Here is a 24,232-nt window from a genome sequence, read left to right as displayed (position 1 = left end):
CCTTGAACTGGTCCAGTCAGTCTCATATAACATTGTTAATGAAGTGGCGGAATATCGCTGGGGCATTAGTCAGTCTGAACAGCATAACCAATCAGCATGGCCAGAGTGTGTCTGAAAGGCGATCTTCCATTCATCCCCCTCTCAAATACAGATGAGATTGTAAACTCCTTGGAGATCCAATTTAGTGAATATGTAGGTGACCCCCGCTCAGTCCAGCAGCTCAAGGATCGGGGTAACAAGTAATGGTTCAGGATTATCTGATTTAGGGCTCAGAAATCAACACAGCGGTGGAGGCTGCCATCTATCCTTTTTTACAAAAAGGCCTGGGGCATTGCTGGTGAAGTTGACTTGTGGATGAGCCTTTGGGCCAGGTTTTCTTGGATATATTCTTCCAATGTTGCCAGTTCAGGCTTTGACATTGTGTATAGCTGCCCAAATGCTATATTTGCTTCTGGCTGAAGTTCTATGGGGCAGTTGTAGTCCCAATGTGCAGGGAGGCTTTCTGTGTTCTTCTCAAAGAAGAACTACTTGGGGGTGCGGATGGAGTTCCCCCAGAGTGTTTCAGTGTGGGCAATTATACCTACTTGAGCCTTCTTTGATCTGAGTTTGCTAATTTCTGGCCACATTGTTAGCAGAATTTTGACAAAGTGATCTTCTACTCTTGCCAGTGAACCAGGGGGGTCAGGAAGGGTCAGGCAAGAGATGCCAAGGATCAGAGGAAAATCCAGAGAATGGATCATGCCAAATTGTAGTATTTCTCAGTGTGGCCTTGAATAACTCCTCCAGAGGGATGGGGTCCTCCGCAACTGGGGTCCTCCACAACTAAAGACAGCAGAGAACCATTGCTAGTTTCAATCATCTCAGACATGGCCTTGTATAGCAGGGAAATCTGTAGGGCCCCAGCTATAGCTGCATCCATGAAATTATCCGCTGCTCCCGAATCAATAAGAGCCTGTTGGAGGGGAATCCTGATGGTTTTCTTCCACACATCTCCATGCACTGTCAGGAAGTCTACACATTACTACTGTTGAGATAGTATCTTAGTCTTTCCATAATAGCCTGCTATATAAGACTCTTCACTTTGTTATTGTGTAGGAGAAATCTCAATGCAAAGATTCATTTATATACTAATACTTTTAATGTGCATATACTAACTCTTTGAATATACTTATTTTGGTGCTACTCAATCGAATTTCATATACCTAACTTCTATATTGCTCAATTTAAAAAAAAAAAAAAATGCCTTCTATACTGTTGTAACTTCTGAAAAAATTACTATGCAGTGTTAAATATATATGTATATATAGGACTGTCCTTCTCTGCTCCTTTTTATGAAAATAATATTTCATGAGTTACCAAGAATATTTATAATGGCAGCATAATACTTTTTCTCTATTGATTTTTTTAAAAGAGCGTTTTTATGTCACCCTGTGAAATTGCATGGACATTTTATCTAGTCACCAAGGTGAATTACTACACTTCCTAAGAGAACAGCTGCAGATTCTGATATGAAAAGGAATCTGCTGGAAACTCCAGCCTGGTTCATCTGAGCCCTTTAAGTGTATTAATACAATTGTGATGCTGAGTTATTAGTGTAATTGAGTTCACTCTCTTCTTATGGTGCGTGGGAGCCTGTCAGCATTTCTGCTATAAACTGTTCTTTTCAGGGGTTTATTAGGTGGCTATTTAAAAAAATGTTCTAGGCTGAAAATTAGATACTGTGTTCCAACCAAGAAAAAAACAAAGTCTGGGAAATTAGTTTAGCTGTAAATCAGTTGGGGGCAGAAACTCTTTTGAACTCCTATGATTTAAAAATATATTTTGGTTTCTACTGTAAATATTATGCATCTGACTTTCTATAAATTGAGCTAGCTGCTTAGAGTATTTTGTAAAACAAGAAAATCCCTGCAAAATATTTACAGCCCCACCCACACTTTAGTGAAAATTTGATAAGGATTTGAGGTAGGCAGATGAGGTTTTTTGGGATATTGCAATGCAGCTGTCAAATGCAAAGTATTGTTTTCTCTTAGTACTTTTGGTGCTTCTGTTGCTAGTGATGAGCTAACATGCTGGAAGCTGCCATTTTCATACATCTATCTTTGAAGACCAATTTATGTACAGAGAGAACTGCATTATCATTAGAGGTGGGTGAAATACTTTGTCTGAATTTTTTGCTGAAAATGCAGATTCAGGTTGACTGAAACAGTGAATTTTTGTTGATATTTGAGAATTCTTTAGGTTGAAACAAGAGAGAAAAAAAACTTCAGGAATGGTGAAATGGTTTGCTTACATATTATGAAAATCTAAGATTCCGTCACTGCTATTCCCAGCAGGTCCTTTCTTCTCCACACAATATTCTTATTTCCAGATCTCAAATCTCTAGTCTCTCTCTGATAAGCCTGGCTAATTATTGCATTAAAAACTTGGGTTCTCTGGAGCTTCTACAGTCAATGGCACATAAAGGATTCCGGTCAGGAGGTTTAAAGATGGTGGCCATATGAGCATGGCAGGGACTGCAAATTAGAGCTAGATAACCTATTATGGGACAAGGAAATACAGCTAAATAGAGAAGGTTCAGAGGTCCTGAGAAGGATTCAAAGAATCAAGGAGTTGCTTATCTGAACTGACATAGACCTTAAAGTAGGGGCTCAGGTCCAAATGTTCACCTTCCATTGTCTCTAAATGTTATACTCCTTGGTGAATGAAAAAAAACAAAAATGAGTCTATGTATAAAAAGTGGACCCAAAGCAGGAATGGAGATTGTGTTTCTTTTTATCTGCACCATTTTCATGGCTTCAGATAACTATCACATAAATCCAGTCTGTCTAACTGTGGGCATTTAAAAAAAGATGTTATAGCGTCACACTAGAAATGCACTTCAGAGTGAAAGCTGTTATACCCAGCCTCCAGTCTATGGAAAGATTTTGTTTAAAAACTTTCAACAAAAATGTGTGCAACTGCTTTGAAATCATTAGTGTGCAAAATCACCTTGGCAAATGGTGCTTTAAAGTTCTGTGTGTGTGTGGTTACCCATCCTGTTAACAATTTAATTTTTTCTTAAACACATTTTAACCTTGGAAGATGGTTTCCGATATTATATAGTCAAATATCTCATGTGGAATGCCTCTGGGTATTATGAAAAAAGTTAATTCAAACTGATTCAGTGTGTTAGTTTATATCACACTTGTGACTATAGCGATGAGGCACTGATCATAAAGACAAAACCCAAGCCAAATTTGCCATTTGCCACGGTAAAAGCTAATGAATAAAATAATCATACAAAATAAACGCAGTTGTGCACTCTGTCCGGTAATTGAGACCTGACCTTCAGTCAAGTTTAGAAACCCTAACAGTCCCCCCAGCCTGTCATACCTGCTACTAAGGTGTTTGGTGAGGGGCAGTTAATCAGAAAAGTGGTTACTGCTAAATTTTCTAAAAATCCTTTTCTTAATTTGTTTGCTATACAGCAGCACTTTTCTTGACTCAGTAGGTCTTAAAAGGGCCTTTGGAGCTTTTGTAACCTACTGTTTCAGTGATCTGAAAATTAAAGGATTCTAAGAGGGCCCTGACCCAACAGATACATGGATCTGAAAGTATTTTTTTACAATCCAATCCATGAATCTGTGTGCCCAAGTGCCCTTGACACAGTACAGTCAATGGAAACATTGTGGCCATCCAAAATAGTCTGTTGTGTCCATAATCTGCATAATAAGGAGTCACCAAGTAGGCTTTAACTCATTTTAGCACATGGTCTAAGACCTTCATTACACTACGTGGAGGTTAATTGATGGTCATTTACCAATGGTGTAGCTCCACAAAGGGACACAATGGTAGAAATTATAATGTAACAGAACACAGATAGGTATTTTTATCACTGTCTCATCCATTCCACTTGGACTTATCTTATTTACACTACAGCTGCCATCAGTAGAGAATTATGGCCCCAGTTTTGCTAGCGGAGGTGCACCCTATGGGTGCCTCAACTCTGACACTTAGAACACTAGAAAGGAGTTAATATTTTATTGTGTTTTCTCCTTTTTAATTGGGTGTTTCAAAGACACTTATTATAACTGGTCAAAAATGGGATAACTTTTCATAAATTTACATGAAAATGCTGTCCCTTTTTCCATAAATTTTTCAGAATTTGAACTTTTTGACCAATTCTAGAAATTTACATACATGCAGACGCAAGCACACGCAAAGAAGAAAGATGGACGGTTGGGTTTCCAGTGGATTCTATCTTACTCTGTGCAAAGCCAAGGAAATTTATATTAAAATATTTTGAGGACTTCATCCAGCAGATTACACAAAGAGGTGGTTACCTTTAAGCATGTGAATAATCACACTGGGACTTAAATTTAAGCTCCAGCTTAACTGCTTTGCTGTATCAGGGCCTGAAACACTTGCTGGAAAACTGTGTTTTTTCTAGGTGTCACTAGATACAATAACTTGAACTGAAGGTGGTAAGTCAGCCTTACCTCCACATTTCTTTCCTATTGTAGGCTTAAGAGACATCTGTATCACCACTGTAACACGTTTATTCACACACATCGTATTACTATAAAACACTGTAAAGATTAAGCATTAGAGTATGATAACCTTTTCTTGAGAGTCTACTAAAGCCAGAATACAAAAGTACAGCATTGTGATTAACCAAGTGTGGTATTCAATGGCACTAGCTGCAAGTTATAGAGACGACATTTTTTTTGTTTCAGCAGCCTGCCAAGCACGTTTCTTCATGCAGTGGCTTTAGAAGTGCATCCTGTTCTTAGTTTTCACTTATGACATTATTGGCTACCTGCCTCTGCAAATCCTTTGCAGAACTGCACAGTCAGATGGAAACATGTCAGAAGAGGATGGCTACACTTTCTTGCCTAAGAAAATGAACGTGATTGAAATCAAATCTGCATACACTGATGATTGTGATTTCAAAATAAGATGAAGTCAAAATAAAAAAAAATGGCTAAATATTTTGCAGCTATAAATTGGTGTGGCTCTGGACCTGAGGATCAGGCACCATAGGATTTAAAAGTAGTCCTTACATGTGTGCTAAAATAACACCATAGAATAAATATATATTACCTCTTTTTTGTTTAGTACATGTATATAGCACCTACTTTACTACAAACATCAGTAAAATGCATTAAAATAAAACCCACCCAGATACAGACAGCTCAAAAACAAGTGAACAGACACACAGGCTGAAAAGCCGTAGAGCAACCCACTTCCCAGGACAAAAATCAATTTGGCATCAATTCCCAGATTATGCAAGGCATAGGCTAGAAAATTGTCAGAATAAATATAAAATATTATTTAGGCTTTGGTCCTACACCCTCTGCTAGGTACAGTCTCAGTGACTGTCAACTGCAGGACTGGGATCTAGAGATCAACATGCAAGCAAGCCTTTCTTATTGGCTTCAGTGGGAATTGGATCAGGACCTAAGAGCAGACCCACCCTCTCTGATCAGTGTTGATTCTGGACACTTAGTGATCAGTGTGGATACCAGTGAGACACGGTACGCCTGATTTGCAGATCAATAAGGTTTAATGTGCAAGGTTTTCTGTAGATATACTAGTTAGATACAAAGCCTAAAATTAACTACAATATATCATACTCACTAAGCCTGGAGAGCTAAGCAGTTACTCAGAAGGCTGTATACAGGAATGGCTTTCTTCAGGGGCCCCACCAGGGAGTCAGTGGATCCTCTGGTCCAACCGGCAGCACCTCCCATGGAGTCAGGTGTTGATGGAGCGCCCCCCTTTGTCTAAGTGGTGACTACTTATACCCTTCCATAAACAACCTTCACCTAATTATCTTTCTCATTATCATATATGCTAATTACCTACATTGTGTTTCCACCCTTAACTACATTTCATTCTTACCATGATAATTGGAGTTGTCAAAACAACATCTGGTGATAGGAGGGGCGGAGTAAAAGTATGCCCTTTGGCAATAAAACAGTGCACCCCCAGACGTTCAAGGATAGTTTCTTGTTCCCATCACCGTTAGCTATGTGCAACTGCAAGCATACAGTATCTGTATTTTGTCTTATGTGCCGTGCTATGCAGAAACTGAGACATCTATAAGGTTATTCAGTCTCTGCCAACTGGAAGATGTCATGCTACAGGGGTCAGAATAGCCAAACAAGCAATTGAAGCTATGCTAGGCCTGTAGGACAGCGGTCAAGCAACTGAAATTGTACTGGGCCTCCAACAATCAGTGCTAATTGCTGGAAGCAGACATAGGGAAAAGAAATGATCAACCTCGCCTTTGGGATTTGATTTATGACATAATGTGATCAGTTTCTGCTGTTGGCATTCCACCTTTGTTGTGGTGTGTGTGTATGCGCATGTGTGTGTGTGAGCACGCATATGTTTCCAAAGCCTGATCTGAATAGGACTTTTTTAAAGTAATTAGTTTGTAAATTAAAGTATAAAATCTGCTTTCACTGAATATAAATGCATGCACCTTCCTAGCCCTCAAATCTACCTGTTTTATGCGCAGAGAGCTTAGTGTGCTGTGCTCTCAGGCACACAGGAAATATAAATCCTCTTAATGGATTTCCTGTTTCCTTCACAGCAGAACTATACAGGTTGCACTTTATTCAGGGTTTTGAGGCCCTTTCTGGGCTTGATTTGGCCTTTTGTAAGCCAGCTAATAAGGCTTTATAATCAGTACTCGGAGAGAAATCAATGACAAATACTAAGGCAAATAGAAAATACTAAGGACCTACATCTGATCTTAGCTGTACAGGCCCTATTGTCATTAAAAATCAATGAAATCTTCGTTGTGTACAGACTTCAATATTTGGTTCAGTTATGTTTGGGAGCGCTTAATGTAAATGTAATTATATTTGAAGTAATTGTAATACATTATTTACATAATAATCATCTTTGTATCTGTCATTTTTCATTTATTAACCATAAAAAGCTTTACATGAATCAATAGAAAAGTCACAGCTTGCTGATCCTGTCCATTGTAAACTCTAATTTCCATATGCTGGTTTTTGCCTTTGTATGTTGGTATTGTGTATTCAAGTGACTGTATACACTCATTTCCACACTAGCTACAATGAAATAGTGTGTTAGTTTCCTGCTGGAGCCTTGTTATCTACTGTCAAAACTCTCTTCTGCAAGAACATTGGTTAGATTTTTGGTTGTGGATTTCATAAACTAGTGTTTGAGGAAATTATAGGACCACATCAAATTTGGCCCTGGAAAAACTCCATTGATTTCTGTAGTCCTATACTAAGTACTACTTTGGTTTTGTGAATATCTGAATAGCTTCTCCCCCTCATGCCCCTCCCCAAAACAAATCAATAGTTTTGATGCTTGAGTATATGTTTTATATATGAGATGTATGAGATTATTTTAATTCATTACTGTTTGTATTTCTGTGGCACCCAAAGGACCCAGGTAGAATAAGGTGCCCATTGTGCTTGGTATTGTGCAGACCGAGAGTGAGAGGACACTTGCCCTGAACAGCTCCCAAGAGGAGAACGTTCCATATTTACTAAGATGAAATTGGTCCTTTTCACATGTCACACTTCATACATGCAGCATATATAAAAATGAGAAGTTGCTTATGAAACACATGGCTTTTGAATTCCAGACTGAAGGAGAGTATTGCTGGAAAAGGGAGTTAGAATGGTTCTGGCTGGGAGTTGGTGTGGCAGAAGTATATTAGAAAATAGGATGGAGGAAAAAGCTCAGTTAAGTTTGGTGAAATTTGGAGTAAGTGAGCAGCTTTGTTTTGTTAATGAGCATGGCATCAAAACTGAACCTCTGAAGCATTTGTGGTTAAATGACTTGGTGTGGGTCATACACACGAACTCTATGGTTGAGCTGAGACTTGAACTGACATTTCTTCCAGTTCTGTGTCTCTCACACACAATACCGTTCAGCCTTCTCTTTAACTCTGAAACATCTCTCTGCTAGAGTTACAAGTGTAACATGGGCAAAGCTAAAGTTCTGCACAGCTTCAACTGAAACCTAGAACAGTTTAGAACATTAGATCTAGAACCCAAATGAACACACATCAGCTTGACTTCAAATATTCTTAACTTTTAAAAATGAATGGATTTTCTTCAGGTTTGGCTTTAAAGGAGAAAAAATGTAAAATTTGTAATGCGATTGACCCTGCAGAAGCTATCAATATTGGAGTTCAGATGTGCTTAATGCTGCAGATGCCAGCTGACATGGTCCCTGCCTTCTGGATCCTTCAGCCTCATTACAAGTAACATAGGAAGAGTAATAGGGATACCATGGAGTATACAGCTAGAGTTGGGCAAATAACTGATATTTTTTCACAGGCTAGTCAAAAAAAAAAAAAAAAAAAAAGAGAGAGAGAGAGAGCGATCAAAGAAGAGGCCAACTTTTTTCTTTCATGGTTCTCATCTCTAATTTAATTTCTATTTAACAAATTCTCTGGTTGCATTACTAAAGTTATGGGTTGCGTCTCATTGAAAGTGTGGGTGTAGCAGTCACCCTCTATTACTGACAATTATAAGAAACATTTAAGCTCCCTTATGGAACCAGATAGCTAAAACAATAGCAGCCTCCACCCAAAACACAGGCATATGCCAAGCACATGTGGATAGAGAGATTTCACTCATTATTACTTTGTTGAGGTCTTTCACTTCTCTCAGAGAGAGAGAGAGAGAGAGAGAGAGAGAGAAACTCAGAAAGCTGAGAGAGAAGCTGCAGAAAGCCAAGGATTCAGTCAGAACAAGCACTGGATACATGGTCCCCAGAAAAAGCCTAAAAAGATCTCTTTGGTCTAAGTGATGTCTGGAAAGGGCCTTGTAACTATAAGCAAACAAACTGTTTCCTGCTGTTTGATTCCTGTTGTGTTTAGGGAAACAGGAGTTTGTACATTCTTTGTGAATAAACAGACTTGAACAAAAGAAAAAACCTGACTCCAACATCACTTTCTCCTTGTAACCAAAACAACCTGCTAGACCCTGAATTTTGGCTTTCAGTAATGTAATATCATTATTTTCTCAAATTCAAAATAAAGTAGTTAAAATAAGTAGAGACATTTTCTTATTCTTATTGTAGTATTACATTTTAACTTGATTTGAAACTGAGCTCTGATTTGGCCTTTTAGTTACAGAGGGGAAAAAATGGGGTTTCTGGAATGGATCAATTAAATAGTGCTACTTTTAATAAAGGTTACGTCTCCCTGCCAATGATACAAATACGTAACCGATTCTGTCACTAATGATATAAGCCACCTTCGTAGGCCCATGATGATCCAACTACTATCCTAGTCATTTTCTTTGATCTTTGCATGTAGCATTTCAAAAGTCAGTAAAAATGCAGATCAGCTTATTATAAAATACTGAGTTCTATGAACAAAGGCCCTTGGACATGGAAAACTGGGATTAAAATGTGACTCTGGTTGGGTGCAAACAGATAGAGAAAAACATTCTTCAGCATGCCTAGGTCCTTTTAGGTAGCTTTATGACTCAGACAAGGAAAGAAAAACTTCTCTAGTCAACCATTTGTTGATGCTATGAATCTTTAGACACCTGTTTTATAGTAGGCACTGAAGCCATTTATTTACATAACTTTTTGTGTTCGTCCCTTTCTCTGCCACTGAGGATGAATGTGAGAAAGTCATTTCATCTGTGCCTCAGTTTACTCCATGTAAAATACAATGTAACACATGCTGTGTTTCTGTAGTCATGTTGGTCCCAGGATATTAGAGAGACAAGATGGGTGAGGTAACATCTTTTATTGGACCAACTTATTTTGGTGAGAGAGAGAAGCTTTTAAGCTTATACAGAAAGCTTGTCTCTCTCACCAACAGAAGCTGGTCCAGTAAAAGATGTTACCTCACACACCTTGTTTCTCTGATTTAACCACCTTGACACTACTGATAGCTCAGGTGTATTGTTGCTTAATTAAAGTTTGTAAGGCACTTGAAGGTCCTTGGATGAAAGGTACTGTATACATATTTATTTTTATTATGTGTTTTGTCCTGCCACTCAACAGGATATAACTAGAACTGCCAATACTGTATATCAAGGAGAAACTGAAAAAATAATGTGACTACCATGGGCAGTGGGTATAAGAGTCTGGGGGAGGCTAAACCTCCCCAAACAACTGTTATTGCAGGAAGTTCCTGCTCAGCCTTTGTCCCTGAGGTCCCGCCCTTGCTCCACCTTTTCCTGCTCTGCCTCCTCATCCCTGCCCCCATTCCGCATAGGAGCAAGCTGTAGGCAGGTGATGTCTCAGATGATGAGGCAGAGGTGGGGCAGGAAGAAGCAGAATGAGAGCAGGGGGGGGCTGAGAGGCATAAGCAGCAGGGGTGAGGCCTCATGGAAGGGGGGCTGAGCAGAAGCGGGCTCTGGGGTGGCGTGTGGGCAGGTCCTTGGGGAGGAGGAGGTAGAGGGGGGGCAGGACCTTGGGGGCCCAGTCCAAAATTCAAGAGGCCTGGTACTTTTCAAACCAAATGTGTGATGTTGCATTGAATTTGGAATGCTCTATACATACACACATCTGCACACTCCTACCTTAGAACAGGCTGGTAAAGAGGCTACCCCAGTGCAATAAACTGGCTCAATATTCAAGTTAAAAGCCAAATTCAGCCCTGCTGTAACTCAACTGAAGTCTGCTAAGGTTATGTCAAGGACAAATTTGACCCTTTACAAATTGGGAAGGATAACTCTAAATTAATTCCAGAATCTGCAGAAGGAGAAAAGTCTCTGGACACAGATTTACCCTTCCTGTAGGAAAGAGGTGTTAATGCCCTCTAGAACATTATATAGAGACCCTGTAAAGGTCCATCCATAGTTCAAAGCATCCATGTGGGTGGCCACACCATGATACCATGATCGCTCACATCGCAGCCCCTATCAGAGTCTCTGAATTGGTAAATCTTGCCCAACACCTACCGCTACAATTAACCAAAGAATATTTCTATGCCTGCAAATCAATGTAGTCATCAGCATAATTGACCAACTGTTCCTGAAGGTTGATGCACTTGTCAATATCATTTAAAAGGGTCCTCATTAGGGTCAGCACTGACAGTAATATCAGCAAATGTTGAAGGACGTTCGGGTGCCAGACAAGAACTTATAGCACTGACTTCAACTGCCAGGTATTATTCCTCCAGAAGAGAGACAAAGGGACTTACAGCAACTGCCCCTGGATACTGAGATGAACTTAGCAAGAGAAGACCACATGAGCAATATGGCAGTACTATTTTCATCAAACCTTATCTTTTCATCAACACAACAACTATGATCAATAATGACACTGAAGTCCTGACTGTAGACATCAGTGACATTTCCATCACATCTGCCTGCAAACTGCCTTGCAAACAATTCAAGTTTCCTAGCCCACATAACCTCGAATGTGACAAAATGTGGTGACTTTAATAGTCACCATGTCAAATGGAATTATAGTATAGCCGAAGAAAATGGTGAATTAGTTGAACCATGGGCAGAGTTCTCATTACTTGAGCTTAATTCATGACTCTAAGCTTCCCATTTTCTTTCTACAGCAGCCAATGGAAACAGGACTACAACCCTGATCTGTCATTTGTCAGCAACAACATAGCTGATTTGTATCATAAACTTAGTTTAGGTCCAATTCTACATTTGCCTATAGTAATCCAGATCAATGCAGCCATAACACTGAACTCAGAACCATTCCGGTGGCTCTTTAATTTTAAGAAGCCCAAATGGAAGGGTTTTACCAATTACCTTAATGCCATTGTAAGAAAGATCGAATCAATACTAGAGAATTATGACTAGTGTGTCAAAATGGTACACATTGTCTTGAAGAAACATTCCATGAGGCTGCACAATAAATTATGTGCCAGGATTAACATCTGAATTCTCAGACTAGTATGCAAAATACAAGCAGAAGTTTTAATCAGATCCATTCAGTGAGGATGCTGTCACAGTCAGGAAAGAACTGGTCTCTGCATTTAGAAAGGAAACACAGATGTCATGGCAAAATCTCATTGAGAACCTGGACATGACCCACTGCAGTAAGAAAGCATGAATAATGATTTGGAAACTTAACAATGACCCAAAGAAGACAGAGAAACACTAGACTGTTACTGCAGACCAGGTTGCACACCAATGCCTAGAAAATGGCAGGACACCGAAAAAACAATCCAAGATTATGGCTTAAGTGACAAGAAGACCAGGAGATTTATAATTTTGGAGGGCAGTATACAATGACCAAATTAACTTCTGGAATTTATCATCCACAAGAATGGCAAAGCCATTGGCATAGGTGACATTCATTCTGAACAAATAAAACACTTTGGACCAGCAATAAAGAAGTTGCTACTTAAGTTGTTTAACACATGCTTAGCCACATACAAGTACCCAAGATCTGGCAATGAGTACATGTTCTGACACTCCTAAAATCAGGGAAGGACTCAGCAGAGCCAAAGAACTTCAGACCTATAACACTACTGTGTCACCTCTGCAAACTGTACGAGCTTCTCATCCTCATCTGCCTATCACCACTCATTGAAAAGCATCTAATCCCAGTGCAAGCACCTAATGCCAGGCAAATTTATGCACTGGTCAAGTGATGAACATCACTCAATGCACTGAAGATGGGTTTGAAAAGCATATGGTAATAGATGCCATTTATGTCAATCTATCAGCAGCATATGACAAAGTAAATCACTGAAGACTTCTCACTAAAATATACAACATGACAAAAGATCACCTCATATGACTGATACAATCTACTAGAGAACCGAATGTGATGTTGGCAGGCCAGATGCCAGCTTTTATTCAGGTTGCAAGCATTAGCTAAGAACTGACAAACTTAACAGACAAGTTTTGCTCAAAATAGGTATTAGTTTTATATAGAATATATTGAGTGTTTGGATTCTTTGAAATGCTTGTAAATAGCTGCATGCATTAGTCTTACTTGCAATGTCTATATTACATACTATAAGAAGATATGCAAATTTTTCTTTAACTTTTTTTTAAAACGTTTGCTCTGAACTTGTGAACTCAGGACTATCGAATTTAGATGGGCCATCAAGGATTATCTCAAGACAAAGGATTGGTTAATTGCTTATCATAGATGGGAAATGTTATGTGCAAGGAAGCTCATCCTGCGGGCTTGAAAGCTGAATGAAGGAAATAAAATAAAGCCACAGGAAAATTGTCCATGTTTTTGGCTGATTGAACCCCCTGAAGGGCCAGATGCTGTAATCTAAACCCAGAGATCCCCAATGTTTTTGTGCCAAACTATGCAGGAAGCAGACCTGAGAGCAGCAACAGAAACAGCTACCACAAGGGAAGAGAACTCAACATCTGTACAAATGATTAATGGATCCATTTTGGCACAAGAAGTTTTACCTATGCCAACAACCTATGCATCACTGCCCAACCCAATGATCTTGCCCAGATCAAAGTTACGCTAACATCAGCACCATCTGGGCTCTCAATCTGTTACACCAAGAATCAGTTGTGTGCCAACCCAGCCAAAACCCAAGTGAGTCTCTTCCATCTTCAGAATCATGAGGCTAATAGACAACTCAGCATTATTTTGGATGGGGATATCAATTGTCCACTACAGGAATCCTGTTTATCTTGGAGTGATACTAGACTATATTCTTTCCTTTAAGATTCACATGGAAAAGACAAAAGGCAAAGTTAGCACCTGGAACTTACTCAGGAAGGTTGAAAATTCAAAATGGGAAACAAACAAAGCAACACTAAGAACCACAGAATTTGTACTTTGCTATTGGACGGCTGAATATACATGTCTTGTGTGGGGAAAAAATGGTTCATGCAAAGAAGCTGGGCCTGGTGCTGAAGGACAGCTGCCACTACGTCACAGGATGTCTAAAACCAGCAGACATGAGAACAGCCTTTATGTGTTTACCAGAATTACTCCACTAGCTTTTAGGAGAGCAGTCACAAGCAAAACGGAATGATTATGACACGTTGAAGATACCAGATGTCCTCTGCATGGTCACACCGCAGCAGCTAGTCACTTAAATCATGGAAAAGCTTCCTAGCAGCAACAAAACCGTTGTTTTTTAAATCATCAATGGCTACATGACAGGAAATGTGGTGCACGTAGCTCGGAATACTCAATGAGGACATCAAAATGCACATTAAAGTTGCCAAATGCCTTCCTGTGGGTGCAGAGAAGGATTGGTCAACCTGGAGATTTTTAAATAACCTCCGAATAAGAGCTGGCAGTTCCAATAACTCAGACGTGACTGCAGCAAAACACAAATCATGGAACATCTGTTGGTCTGTTGGCTCCTAGAGCAACTGTGCTCCATGGAGAGCTCACCAGGGCTATGGACAAGGCCATATCATGTACCGAACACTGGAAAAACCTATGATTGTAGTGGCAGAATGTGAGGAGAAACAGCAGCATCCAGGTGGAGAAAGCGACAGAGTATATTCTTTGCTCTAGCTGAAAACCCCCCACAATTCTCAATGTAATAAAAATGCAAACACATAAACATCCATTTGGGCTCGTTGAAGTTGACTCTGAGATGATTTTCTCTTTTGGTGAGTCACAAACCTACTTAAGCTTCCTAAGCAAATTGGAAAACAGAAGTGAATGACACAGGAGAAAACCAACAGCATATACTCAGTTAAATCCCAGATGCTACCTATTTCCCCATTTCTTTTTGAACAGATCTTTGTTTATTAGCTCAGTGCTTCATAACAAGCTATGCTGTGTATTTTACTGCCTTCTGAAACATAGAACATCAGTGAAAAAGCCAAAGCTACTGGAGTAGCTGGTAAGCACTGTGGAGTTGAGGTCTGAACTGGAATAAATTATATTGATAGTTGGCAAAATATATCTGAGTTTGGGAGAATTAGCTGGGGCAGTGGGAGGAGCACACAGATTTCCTCCTACATCACATATCTGGTCCTTCTGCTCAGATGGAATGGAATAGTATCCTGTAGTTCAAAACTGGCTATTTCCTATTTTTCTGGGTAAGTTTTTTGGGGTCTTCAAAGGGCAGCTGGGCAGCTAATTCAGTGGGAGTTGGGCACTTAACTTTCATTTACCTTTTGAAAATCTCCCTGTTGGTCGCTTGTGCAGTGACAAAAACCAGCTCAGAATTTATTCTAGGAAATGAATTATTTCTTTGTGTTAATGTGTACTTTGAATCTCAATGCAACTATTACATTGTGAGGTTTTTTTCTTTTAAATATCAATGTGTTTGTTTACTCAATAGATCCAAAATTAGAGCCAGATTCTGCCTGGCCTTTTTATGGATGCATAGGGTTAGAGAGGAGAGCACCAAGATAATTTAGTCCATCCCTCCCGCATGTATAACCCATGAAAGGGAAAACTATCATCTCTAGGCTCAAGGGAAATGCAGACAGTGCTATCTCTTTAGTTTTGGGGAGCACACAGTGTGCCAAGGGTTTGGGAATGAGGCAGTGCTATGGCTCTGCTTCCTCATGCACACAGTATCTCTTTCCCAGGCTGGTGTGGAAGTGCAGCAATCTGCACTTCATAATGCAGTGTAGTAGAATATTTTCTCAGAGGCTGGGCAGCTCAACACTAGCCCTTATTCTGTGCTAGAAGTAACCAACAGTGTCTAGTACATAACTTACAGCTTCTGTGCAGTATCGAACAGAATGTTTTTGAATGTATGCATAGATATTTTAACTGGATTATTTTAGAAGATGTACTGATTGTAATCTTAGTCCCTTTCCCAATCTCTCAGCCTAGGAGTAGTTTGATAAATATTATGCTGGTTTACTGATCCCTGATACTGAATAAGAGTAAGTTGTATTACAAGCTCTTTTCTAATGTATTTTTGCTACCAGTACTTTGCTGTGTTTCCTTATTTTAATGCCAGCAACCCAGAACATATCCTTTAGTTGTTTTATATCAGGTTTTTATTGATGGAACCGGTATTTTATGGTATATAGAAATGAAACCAAAATTTCCCAATTGTCAGTTATGGAAATAAATTCAGAATTTTTAGACGATAGGTAGGTATTTCACCCATCTATCCAATAGGGAAACTGAAGTTTTAAGGCTAAGTGACCTTGACTAAGGTCTCAGTGGAAGAACTAGCTGTGTCAAAGCAGGGATTACAACACAGAAGCTCCTGGCTTTCATCTTTGCATAGTCCAATAGTCCATGTTGCTCCTTATGGATCTTTAAGGATCTCTTCCTTGTAGTCAGGAGCTGCAGTGTCTGTTCCTCAAAGACTGCTATCCTCAAAGACTGACTTTTATGAAAGCAAAGCAACCCTCTATCTCAGCACTGCAGTGCTACTTGCATTTCCTTGTCATGTTGGTCATCTATTTAATTTCATGCATTTCTTCACAAGCTACTTCAACAACAAAGCCTTCTTATTTCCATATAACTTTTTTTTTTCTTTTTCTTTTTTTTAATCTGAGAACTACATTTGGGCAAAAGTCCATATTCCACTTGTTAAGCCTCCGGTCTTGCTTCTACTCTTCATCTAATGGACAGAAGTGAGAGGCAGCCACATAGCTGCACCTTCTCTGCAGATGCTGCAGGCTGTTCTGATTCATCGCTGAAATCCACAATGGCTGCTGCTTTTGATGTTCTGCTCAGTGATATTGTGCTGCAAAAGAGAGCCTCCTATTGAGTAATATAGGCCCCAATCCAGCAAATCACTTATGTACGTGCATAACCTCATGCACATGATCCATGGCCCTGATCCACAAAGCACTTAATTAGGGATAAGCATTAGGGTAGCCAGGTGCCTGGTTTTCGACCAGACTTTCTGGTCAAAAAAGGGACCTGACAGTATCTGGTCAGATGTTCTGACAGGACACCCAAAGTCTGGTTACTGTAGGAAAGAGAGGCACTGGATCATCACCTCCACCAGCCCCTACTCAGGCGGGGCCACCTCCTACCTGTGATGGGTGGATGCAGCTCTCAGCCCTGGCTCTGCAGGCTAGTCCCTCCCATCCTGGGTAGAGGAGAGGGTGGGGAGAGTGGAAGAGCAGTGAGCTACAGGGAAGAGGAATGAATGGTGGGCCGGGCCTGGGGGGAAGAGACTGGGCAGGGTCTTGAGGAGGAAGAAGTGGGATGGGGAGGTTCTGGCACTCCTGTTGGAATATATTATTAAATATTACAAAGTTGGCAACCCTAAAACATTCATCTTGAAAAAAGAAAGAACGGGACTGAAACTGTTCCCAAAACTCAGTCCAAATCTAAACATTTTTTAAGGTTTAAAGACTTTTCCCCCCACCAGCACCATAACCACCCCATTCCCCTCTATTCATGCTACTATCCAATAGGCTTCACCAACGCCATTTCTGTTCTACTCTGTGACCAAACGTTTGGGTCCATTGCTACTGTAAATCTGATAGCAGACTCAGCTGCTCTAGCAGTTTTTTTTCTTAGGAGTCTGGTCTAATGTTCATGAAGTATCTGATTCTCCTTTCACTAACAAAAATGTAAATCAAGAGTAACTCTATGGATGTCAATGTAGTTACAGAAGTGTAAAATCAGAATTGATGAGGTTGGAATGAGGCCCTTAAAATCTTTCATGCTGTGATTCATGAAGTCTGACAGTGCAAAACTTGAAATGTTAATATTCATCTCCTCAGAAGGGTTTGTTGTCCACATTAGGGGACAGGGCCATGAAGATCTAGCTTCCTCTTACACATGTAACCAGAAAAAACAAACAAACATCAAAATACAACAAGGTCATGTTAATATTGTTTTTCGCATTTTCACTTTTTTGAATGTCCAGATTTTGTGATTTTTTTAAAATTTTTTTTTAGTCTTAATGTTTTATTAACACAGGTCTGTGTATTTTATTTTCTGCTGCTCTTTTTCTCCTCCAAAAGAATCAATCTTATTCTGTTAACCACTGAAAATATTATAAATTAAACATAGCTAGATTGGATCAGTGCTTGAACGTGCAGCCTGTACAAATGACACAGATGCTCAGATGAGGAATCAGAAGGTGGCATTCTTTTCCCTGAGTCAATACTAATTCTAAGCTCAGCAAGCTTTCACATGCTATATGTTTAAGAATACTAAGTGACACAAATTCTCATATGTATGATTATAATATGCAGTAACTTTTTAAACTTTCTTATTTAAACTTTGTTTCTATAAATATTGGTTGCATTTCTCACACAGACACCATAATGTTTACCCCATTGATGTTGTGGTTTTTCTCATCTCACTTACTGTAACTGACATGAAAAGCACATCCCTGAAGTATTTTTTGGAATTGTTTATACTGGAAGCTGTGCCTGCAACTTGCAAAGAGATATCAAAGGAAAACTGTATTTGAGATACAATCTGAGCTGAACTGGAAGGATACAGCACTTTTTAAAAAGTTTATTTTAGATCTGTAAGTCAGGAAGTTTTTAAAAAATTGATCAGTCTCTGTTATCTCAAGTACATGAAACAGTAACAAGTTCAGCTGGCAGGTTTATTTTTAGGCTTTCACTAAAGGTGCAAAGAACCTGCAAAAGGTGCCATTATGAGAGAACTTTTAGCATCCGATGGCAAACTAAAATAATGTTAAGTTTGAGGAAGATAAAAAATAGGATAAAGAAAAAAAAATCTTTTGGGACAGACAAATCTTTCTCATGCTGAAAAGTGAATGAGTTTGTGAAGTTTAACAAAGTATTAGTTTAGCCATGTGTGGAGTTATTTGAGAGTGAAAGATGTTAGTGGTTCTTTTTCCCCCAGCTGGTGAAGTAAAAAGTCCTGAAAACAGAATTTTCTAGCACCACCTGCTGATGGCAAATACAGAACTGAATACTTTCCTTACTAGATAAAATTCCAAAATATGCTATGTTGGAATAATAATTTTTCTTTGTTTTAATGATTGCCAGTTAAGATTATATATAACTACTTCATTTTAGTTCTCAGGATCATGCTGGAGGCACAGTCATAGCATCCCTCCCAAATTTAGGAACACACCTGCTCAGACCTGTCGTCCGTCTAATCCAATATCCCTTCTCTGACAGCAATCAGGCAAAAGAGGCAGGAAATCCTTCCATTAGACAGTTAAAGAATAACCTCTGCCAGGGAAAGTTTAACTGAGCTGCAGTTGCACTGCACTACTCAGTTAACTAAAGAACACCTTGAATTAAGAAGTAAAGAAGAAATTTGGTCCTGTTTTCTTCTGGGAAAAGTCTGAAGAGGTAATACCCTATTGGCCATTCTCAGACCTTATCTCGTAACTTTCACCCACTTCCATAGGTTTTACCCAGGTGAGTACTCTTGCTAATATCAGTGGGCTCACTCTTGCAAGATACTGACCTGAATGCCCTCTGTCACATTGTCTGGAATAGTTTACGACCATGAGTGCCCACTTCAGGGCAGATTGTCAAAAAGCAGGACAGATACCCCTAACTGGTGATATGTTCTGTAATTAGATTTCACCAAGCCAGTAACAAATGTGAACTCCTGAAGCACTATAACAGTATTGCCATGCAGTCACAGCCAGTCACCTTGGTTATTCCAGTCTATATTGCCACCCAAACAGCTGGACTTAGTGATAGTTGGTTACCATTCACCAAAGATTCAGGTTGCTTCCAATCCCAAGAGACCAGTCATTTATCCCAGGTCAGTTTGTACCACAGATCTCACACCAAAAACAATGCATGTAGGCAACCCTTTAGTAAACTAACTAAGGATTTATTAATTAGGGAAAAGGAAATGAGTTATTTACAGGTTAAAGCAGGCAAGTCTATATACACAAAAGTTAGTGTATGGTTTTGAAAGGTGACATACTTGAGGTAATTAGTCAGCACTGAATGTCTTTTAGGGCTAACCCTGGGTATCTCTGCTTCTGTTTTCTAGCTCCAGCCCTGTGAGAGTCCAAACAGCAAAGAGAGAGAGAATTTTCTTTTGTCCCTGTTTTATCCTCTTCTTCTAGCATTCAAACTGATGGGATGGGCTTTCCTGCACTGTAGCGTCTTCATGGGTGCAAGAGGGCCATTAACCAAATCTTTGTATTGTTATGGCCCATTTAGTTTTAATAGTCCTTCTTGATGGGTGGTGGACTATTCCTCCTGACTGGGTTCACAGATTCAGAGCAAGCATTTTTACAGTCATAAAGCAAAACTTACATATCCCCTTATAGCATGGGATACAGACACAAGTGAAATTAATGCAGGCAGCAACATACAAGCATTCCGAGTCTAAACACTAGACACGTTCTTATAAGTCTAATACCGATCTTGAACAATATTAACATACAGGTGAGTTGGTCTGGTTTCCAGCTATGAATTTGTTGGTGCTCAGCTGACACGTAGAACCTTGGCAAGAGCTGGCACCTGGTCTGCCAGCATCACACCCTCTACTCCAAGTGACAAAACTGAGTGTTGAGGATATCCAGCAACATATAGGATTAGGTTGCACCCACGAGGCAGCACCTTAGAGGAAAGATGGGCCAATGGTTAGAGTAGTAGCTTGAGCTGTGGGACCCTTGGGTTCAGTCCCTGCTTTACCACAAACCTCCTCTGTAATCCTGAACAAGTCACTTACTCTCTCTGTGCCTGAGTTTCCCAGCTGTAAAATGAGGCTAACAGCAGTGTCCTACCTCACAGGCATGTGAGGGGATAAAGACGTTAAAGATAGTGAGGCACTCAGATAGGATTATACTGTAGATAGGCCCAGTGGAACTACTTTTGTGAACTATCTGAACTGCATTTGGAATCCAACCTGGATCTCTTTGACTTCAGTGAAAGCAGGACTGAGGCCTCGGCTCTTGGCAACTTAACTGAGGACTTGAATCTGCAAGGTGGTCAGAACTTTCCTTGCAGAGGGTCTCTGACAAAAGGCAATGTAGCCTTGAGGCTGTAGTAGTACTTGTGAAGAAGTCCGGCAGATGTGAGAATAAGATTCCTTGCCCTGGAATGCTCTGCACTAAGTTCAGCTAGTTGGATGTTGGTTGGGGAGGGAGGGGGATTCAGACCTAAGAAAATGTATGCATACTTTGTTTCAAATAAGCAGTGAATAGGTGTGTGTAAAAAGAACAATCCTGTTTCTAGAGAGGATATTTCTCTATCTACATGGCCGTGTTAGGTGTACCGCAGCACTCAAGGAAAGAAATGAATAGGACCCAAGCTTTCTTCCATGTGCTAAGCCTGAGTAAAAAAGGGCTTGGTGTAGGTATATTCTACAGATAGCCTCTTTCACAGCTGTAACCTCACTTCACAGTATAAAAGAGCAGGGGTTGCTGGTGGAGAAAGTCACGTTCCACCAGCCAACCCCCCCATCCTGCTCCAGTCCTGCCATTAAAGCACTCATTTGTGCTGCTGAAGATGGCATCCAATGGAGCACAGCTATGTGTCATCCAAGCAGCTCCCCCCTTGCCTGGGCACTGCACATCCAACACCCACTCTGCCATTCAGGTGTACAGCAGTGATTCTGCTGCATACCTGGCCTTAAATGCCTATGAGGAGAGGAGGAAGTAATATTTGGCCCAATGTGCAGAAGTTCTGCAGGATGTCTCCCTAGTAATGAGACTTGAACCATATGCAATGAAGATCCATTTCTGCATTTATCCTGAGCTTAGTGGATAAAGTAGCCACATTTTCATTTTCCACCATAGCAAATGATAGGCCAACATTCCATCATAACATGTTAGAACAATGGGAATCCTCTGAGCAACTCAGTTTTCTATGGGTTGGGAAAGGTTTGAGGACACAAATGCTCTAGTAATCTATTTCCAACTCAATAAAGTATTAATGAAGTTAGCCCTTTCTGAAGTTGAAAACACCAACTAGCTGGACTCTGTCTTAACCAATGTCAGTACCACTTAGTGCAGGCATCAATCTATTTTCTGCAAAGATCAGGCCAAAATATAGTTTTTTAAATCTTCACACTCTAGCAAACTGTTATCTTCAACGTTTTGGGGGGGAGAAGAAATCCAAACCTGTCATTTATATTTTGAGTGTCTTCTTTCTTACTTATTGTTCTCAGAATTCAAAGTGTGTGTTGTTTTTGTTTTTTAATGGTGAAATAATTTGCCAAGCTGAGATTTCAGGGTCTGCAAGTGCAAGAAGCCCTAGGAGAATTGATCTGTTGTGCTTTGCCTCAAAGGAATTTTATGACACGCACAAAAAAGCTGACATGCTTTCATCAATTTCTATGTTTTTGTTTTTCTTCCATAAACAGCTGTTCCAAGAAACATCAGTGGAATCCACATGAAATGTTTTGCTTTTTGGGCTCAGCCAGCACAAGAGGGAGTTATCCTTGCCAGTCTACAGAATTCTTGCCTACAAGAGTATGTACTTTACAGAAATAGCATCTCTGCCATTAACTTATAGAAAAATTAAAGTTGTATGTTTTGAGATGCAAGGGAATCTGAGCCTTTTGTTCCAAGAACTCCGCAGGGGGAAAGTGTGTTTTTCTCCAAAGCAAAACAAATGCGTCTCCTTGAGCATTTGCTGCCTTAATGTAGGAAAATGGCCGTCTGCTCCAGTGGAGGGCCCAATTGTTTGACCCGACCAACGATGTCAATGGAAGTTTGAACATACTCAACATGAATGGCCTCAAAACATCTAGCTTCCTATTCTCAACTGCAAACCAAGAGCAGATCTCTTTTCCCCCCCCCCACTAAAAAAATTAAAATATTATCTCCTACTAGCCCCCCCTTCCCCTGCAAGAAATACAAAACAAAACACCAAGAAAAATTTACACCATTCTCCATGCAAGCTGCATAGAATGGGATGGAATCAGTGGAACTAGCACGGAGTGGTGTAGCATACCTCCACCTTCCCTCAGATGGGATGGAGCAGCTTTGGAGCCATCAGTAGTTCGTAGGAGCATGACTGATTGAGGCTGCTGAAGTTATGTTCTCTATCAGTGTTTCTTCCAACAGCTTTGATCATGGCTCTTACTATCCCAGTGCCATGCATTTTGGGGGTTTTGCTGCCCCTCTGTGGGCCCCAGGAGTAAGGGATGTTGTGGTCCTACTCTTCCCCAGGTGGGTTTTGTACCTTAAAATCACTCTGTTTGGTCTGATGAGTTGACATCCTATTAACATACTGCACATAGCCATTGGGCCCTGTTTCCTCCATTGACTTGAATGGCATTATGGTAGCAGAAAACGTGGGCAATGGAATTCCGATACAGGAGTATGCTGAAAATCATGACTTATGGTGGCAAATACAGTTCATATTGCAATACTGCAACATGCAATATGCAAAAATAAGGTTAAATAAGATCTATAGCCTGCTGTTTTGCTCTTTTTGCTTCTGGGCACTCTCCTGTGTAGAGACATTCTACCTCCTGCAGGCACAGTAATTCAACACATTGCTCTCTAATTTAAATAATGTCAAAAAGATTAAGTGCTACTAAAACCTATGGAGATAATTAACGCATAGTTGTTAGTGTGTCTGACTGTACTTAGTTCTCTGTCATTTTAACCAGTTTTAACAGTACACAATTTGACTTTCATTTAAACTTTTCTGTTTTTAAACCATTAGGAGTTCTGCTATGTTGATGGTGAAATGAGTAAACAAATGTAGGACTATAAGAAATACTAAAATGAGTTAACCAGTAAAATTACAATTAGAATCCCTTTGGCTATTCCTCATATCAGTGTTTTGAGGTTAAGGATAGTTGGGTTAAGGATCCGTACATGCTCCTAGACATCAGAAGTTCTTATAGAAGTGAAGAGAAGTTTCTCACACCCTCTGGGATCTCAAAATTCTGCAGTCTATTCTGGGAAGCAAGCTCCAGAACACCTCTATTAACAATGGCGATAAGGCTTTTATGGAAGAGTACCTGGGTCCAGATACAGCAGAATGATGGAATGGGCCATCCAGTCACTTTCAAATTATTACAGTTTACCCTGATGTTTCCAGTAGTAGCCACAAAGGTGCTGCAGGAGGCATGACCCCAGGAAGCCTGATACCTGTTGTGAAGATGGCCACCTCCATATGTGGATGTTCTGGTTTCCATGGGATTTACATAGTCCCTAAGGTGTGGAGTCCTTTCCTTCTGTTTAATCCATGGGACCTCCAAGCCTTCACTTTAGCTGGGAGCAAACCCTGTTTGATTTTGCTGAATTTTCTGCTAATCCTTTTCTTTCTTATCAGAAGTTTCGATCCCCATTCTCCATTTTCCCACATAGGAAGGTAGGATTTAGGTCTCTGAAAAGTGCTTGGGTTCAGGAAGGCAGAACGCAAAATATTACAGGACATGTTTGTAATCATCTCAAAAGCATCAATCAGGGGTTAGCAAAGTTAGCCAAACTGTATCACCATTACAGTGAACCATGAAAATACCCAAG

At 40.0% G+C, this 24,232-nt stretch overlaps 1 long non-coding RNA gene across 3 annotated transcripts in view; it reads left to right on the top strand.

The window, feature by feature from the left end:
* The window catches only part of LOC137146236 (uncharacterized), a 63,485-nt gene that overhangs the window by 38,675 nt on the left and 578 nt on the right, over positions 1-24,232 (top strand). For 2 of the 3 annotated variants that reach the window (XR_010917856.1, XR_010917857.1), the window contains one exon: positions 22,111-22,288. This is a non-coding gene — a long non-coding RNA (uncharacterized lncRNA). Of the gene's footprint in view, positions 1-22,110; positions 22,289-24,232 lie in introns of those variants that run through there. The other variant, XR_010917858.1, reaches the window with a different exon arrangement.

Source organism: Emydura macquarii, unplaced genomic scaffold (assembly GCF_026122565.2).
Source record: "Emydura macquarii macquarii isolate MOO-44397 ecotype Brisbane River unplaced genomic scaffold, CSIRO-AGI_Emac_v2 contig_431, whole genome shotgun sequence".
Taxonomy (NCBI): domain Eukaryota; kingdom Metazoa; phylum Chordata; order Testudines; family Chelidae; genus Emydura; species Emydura macquarii.
The sequence above is the reverse complement of the archived record's forward strand: the minus strand, read 5'-3'. Positions and strand labels throughout refer to the sequence as shown.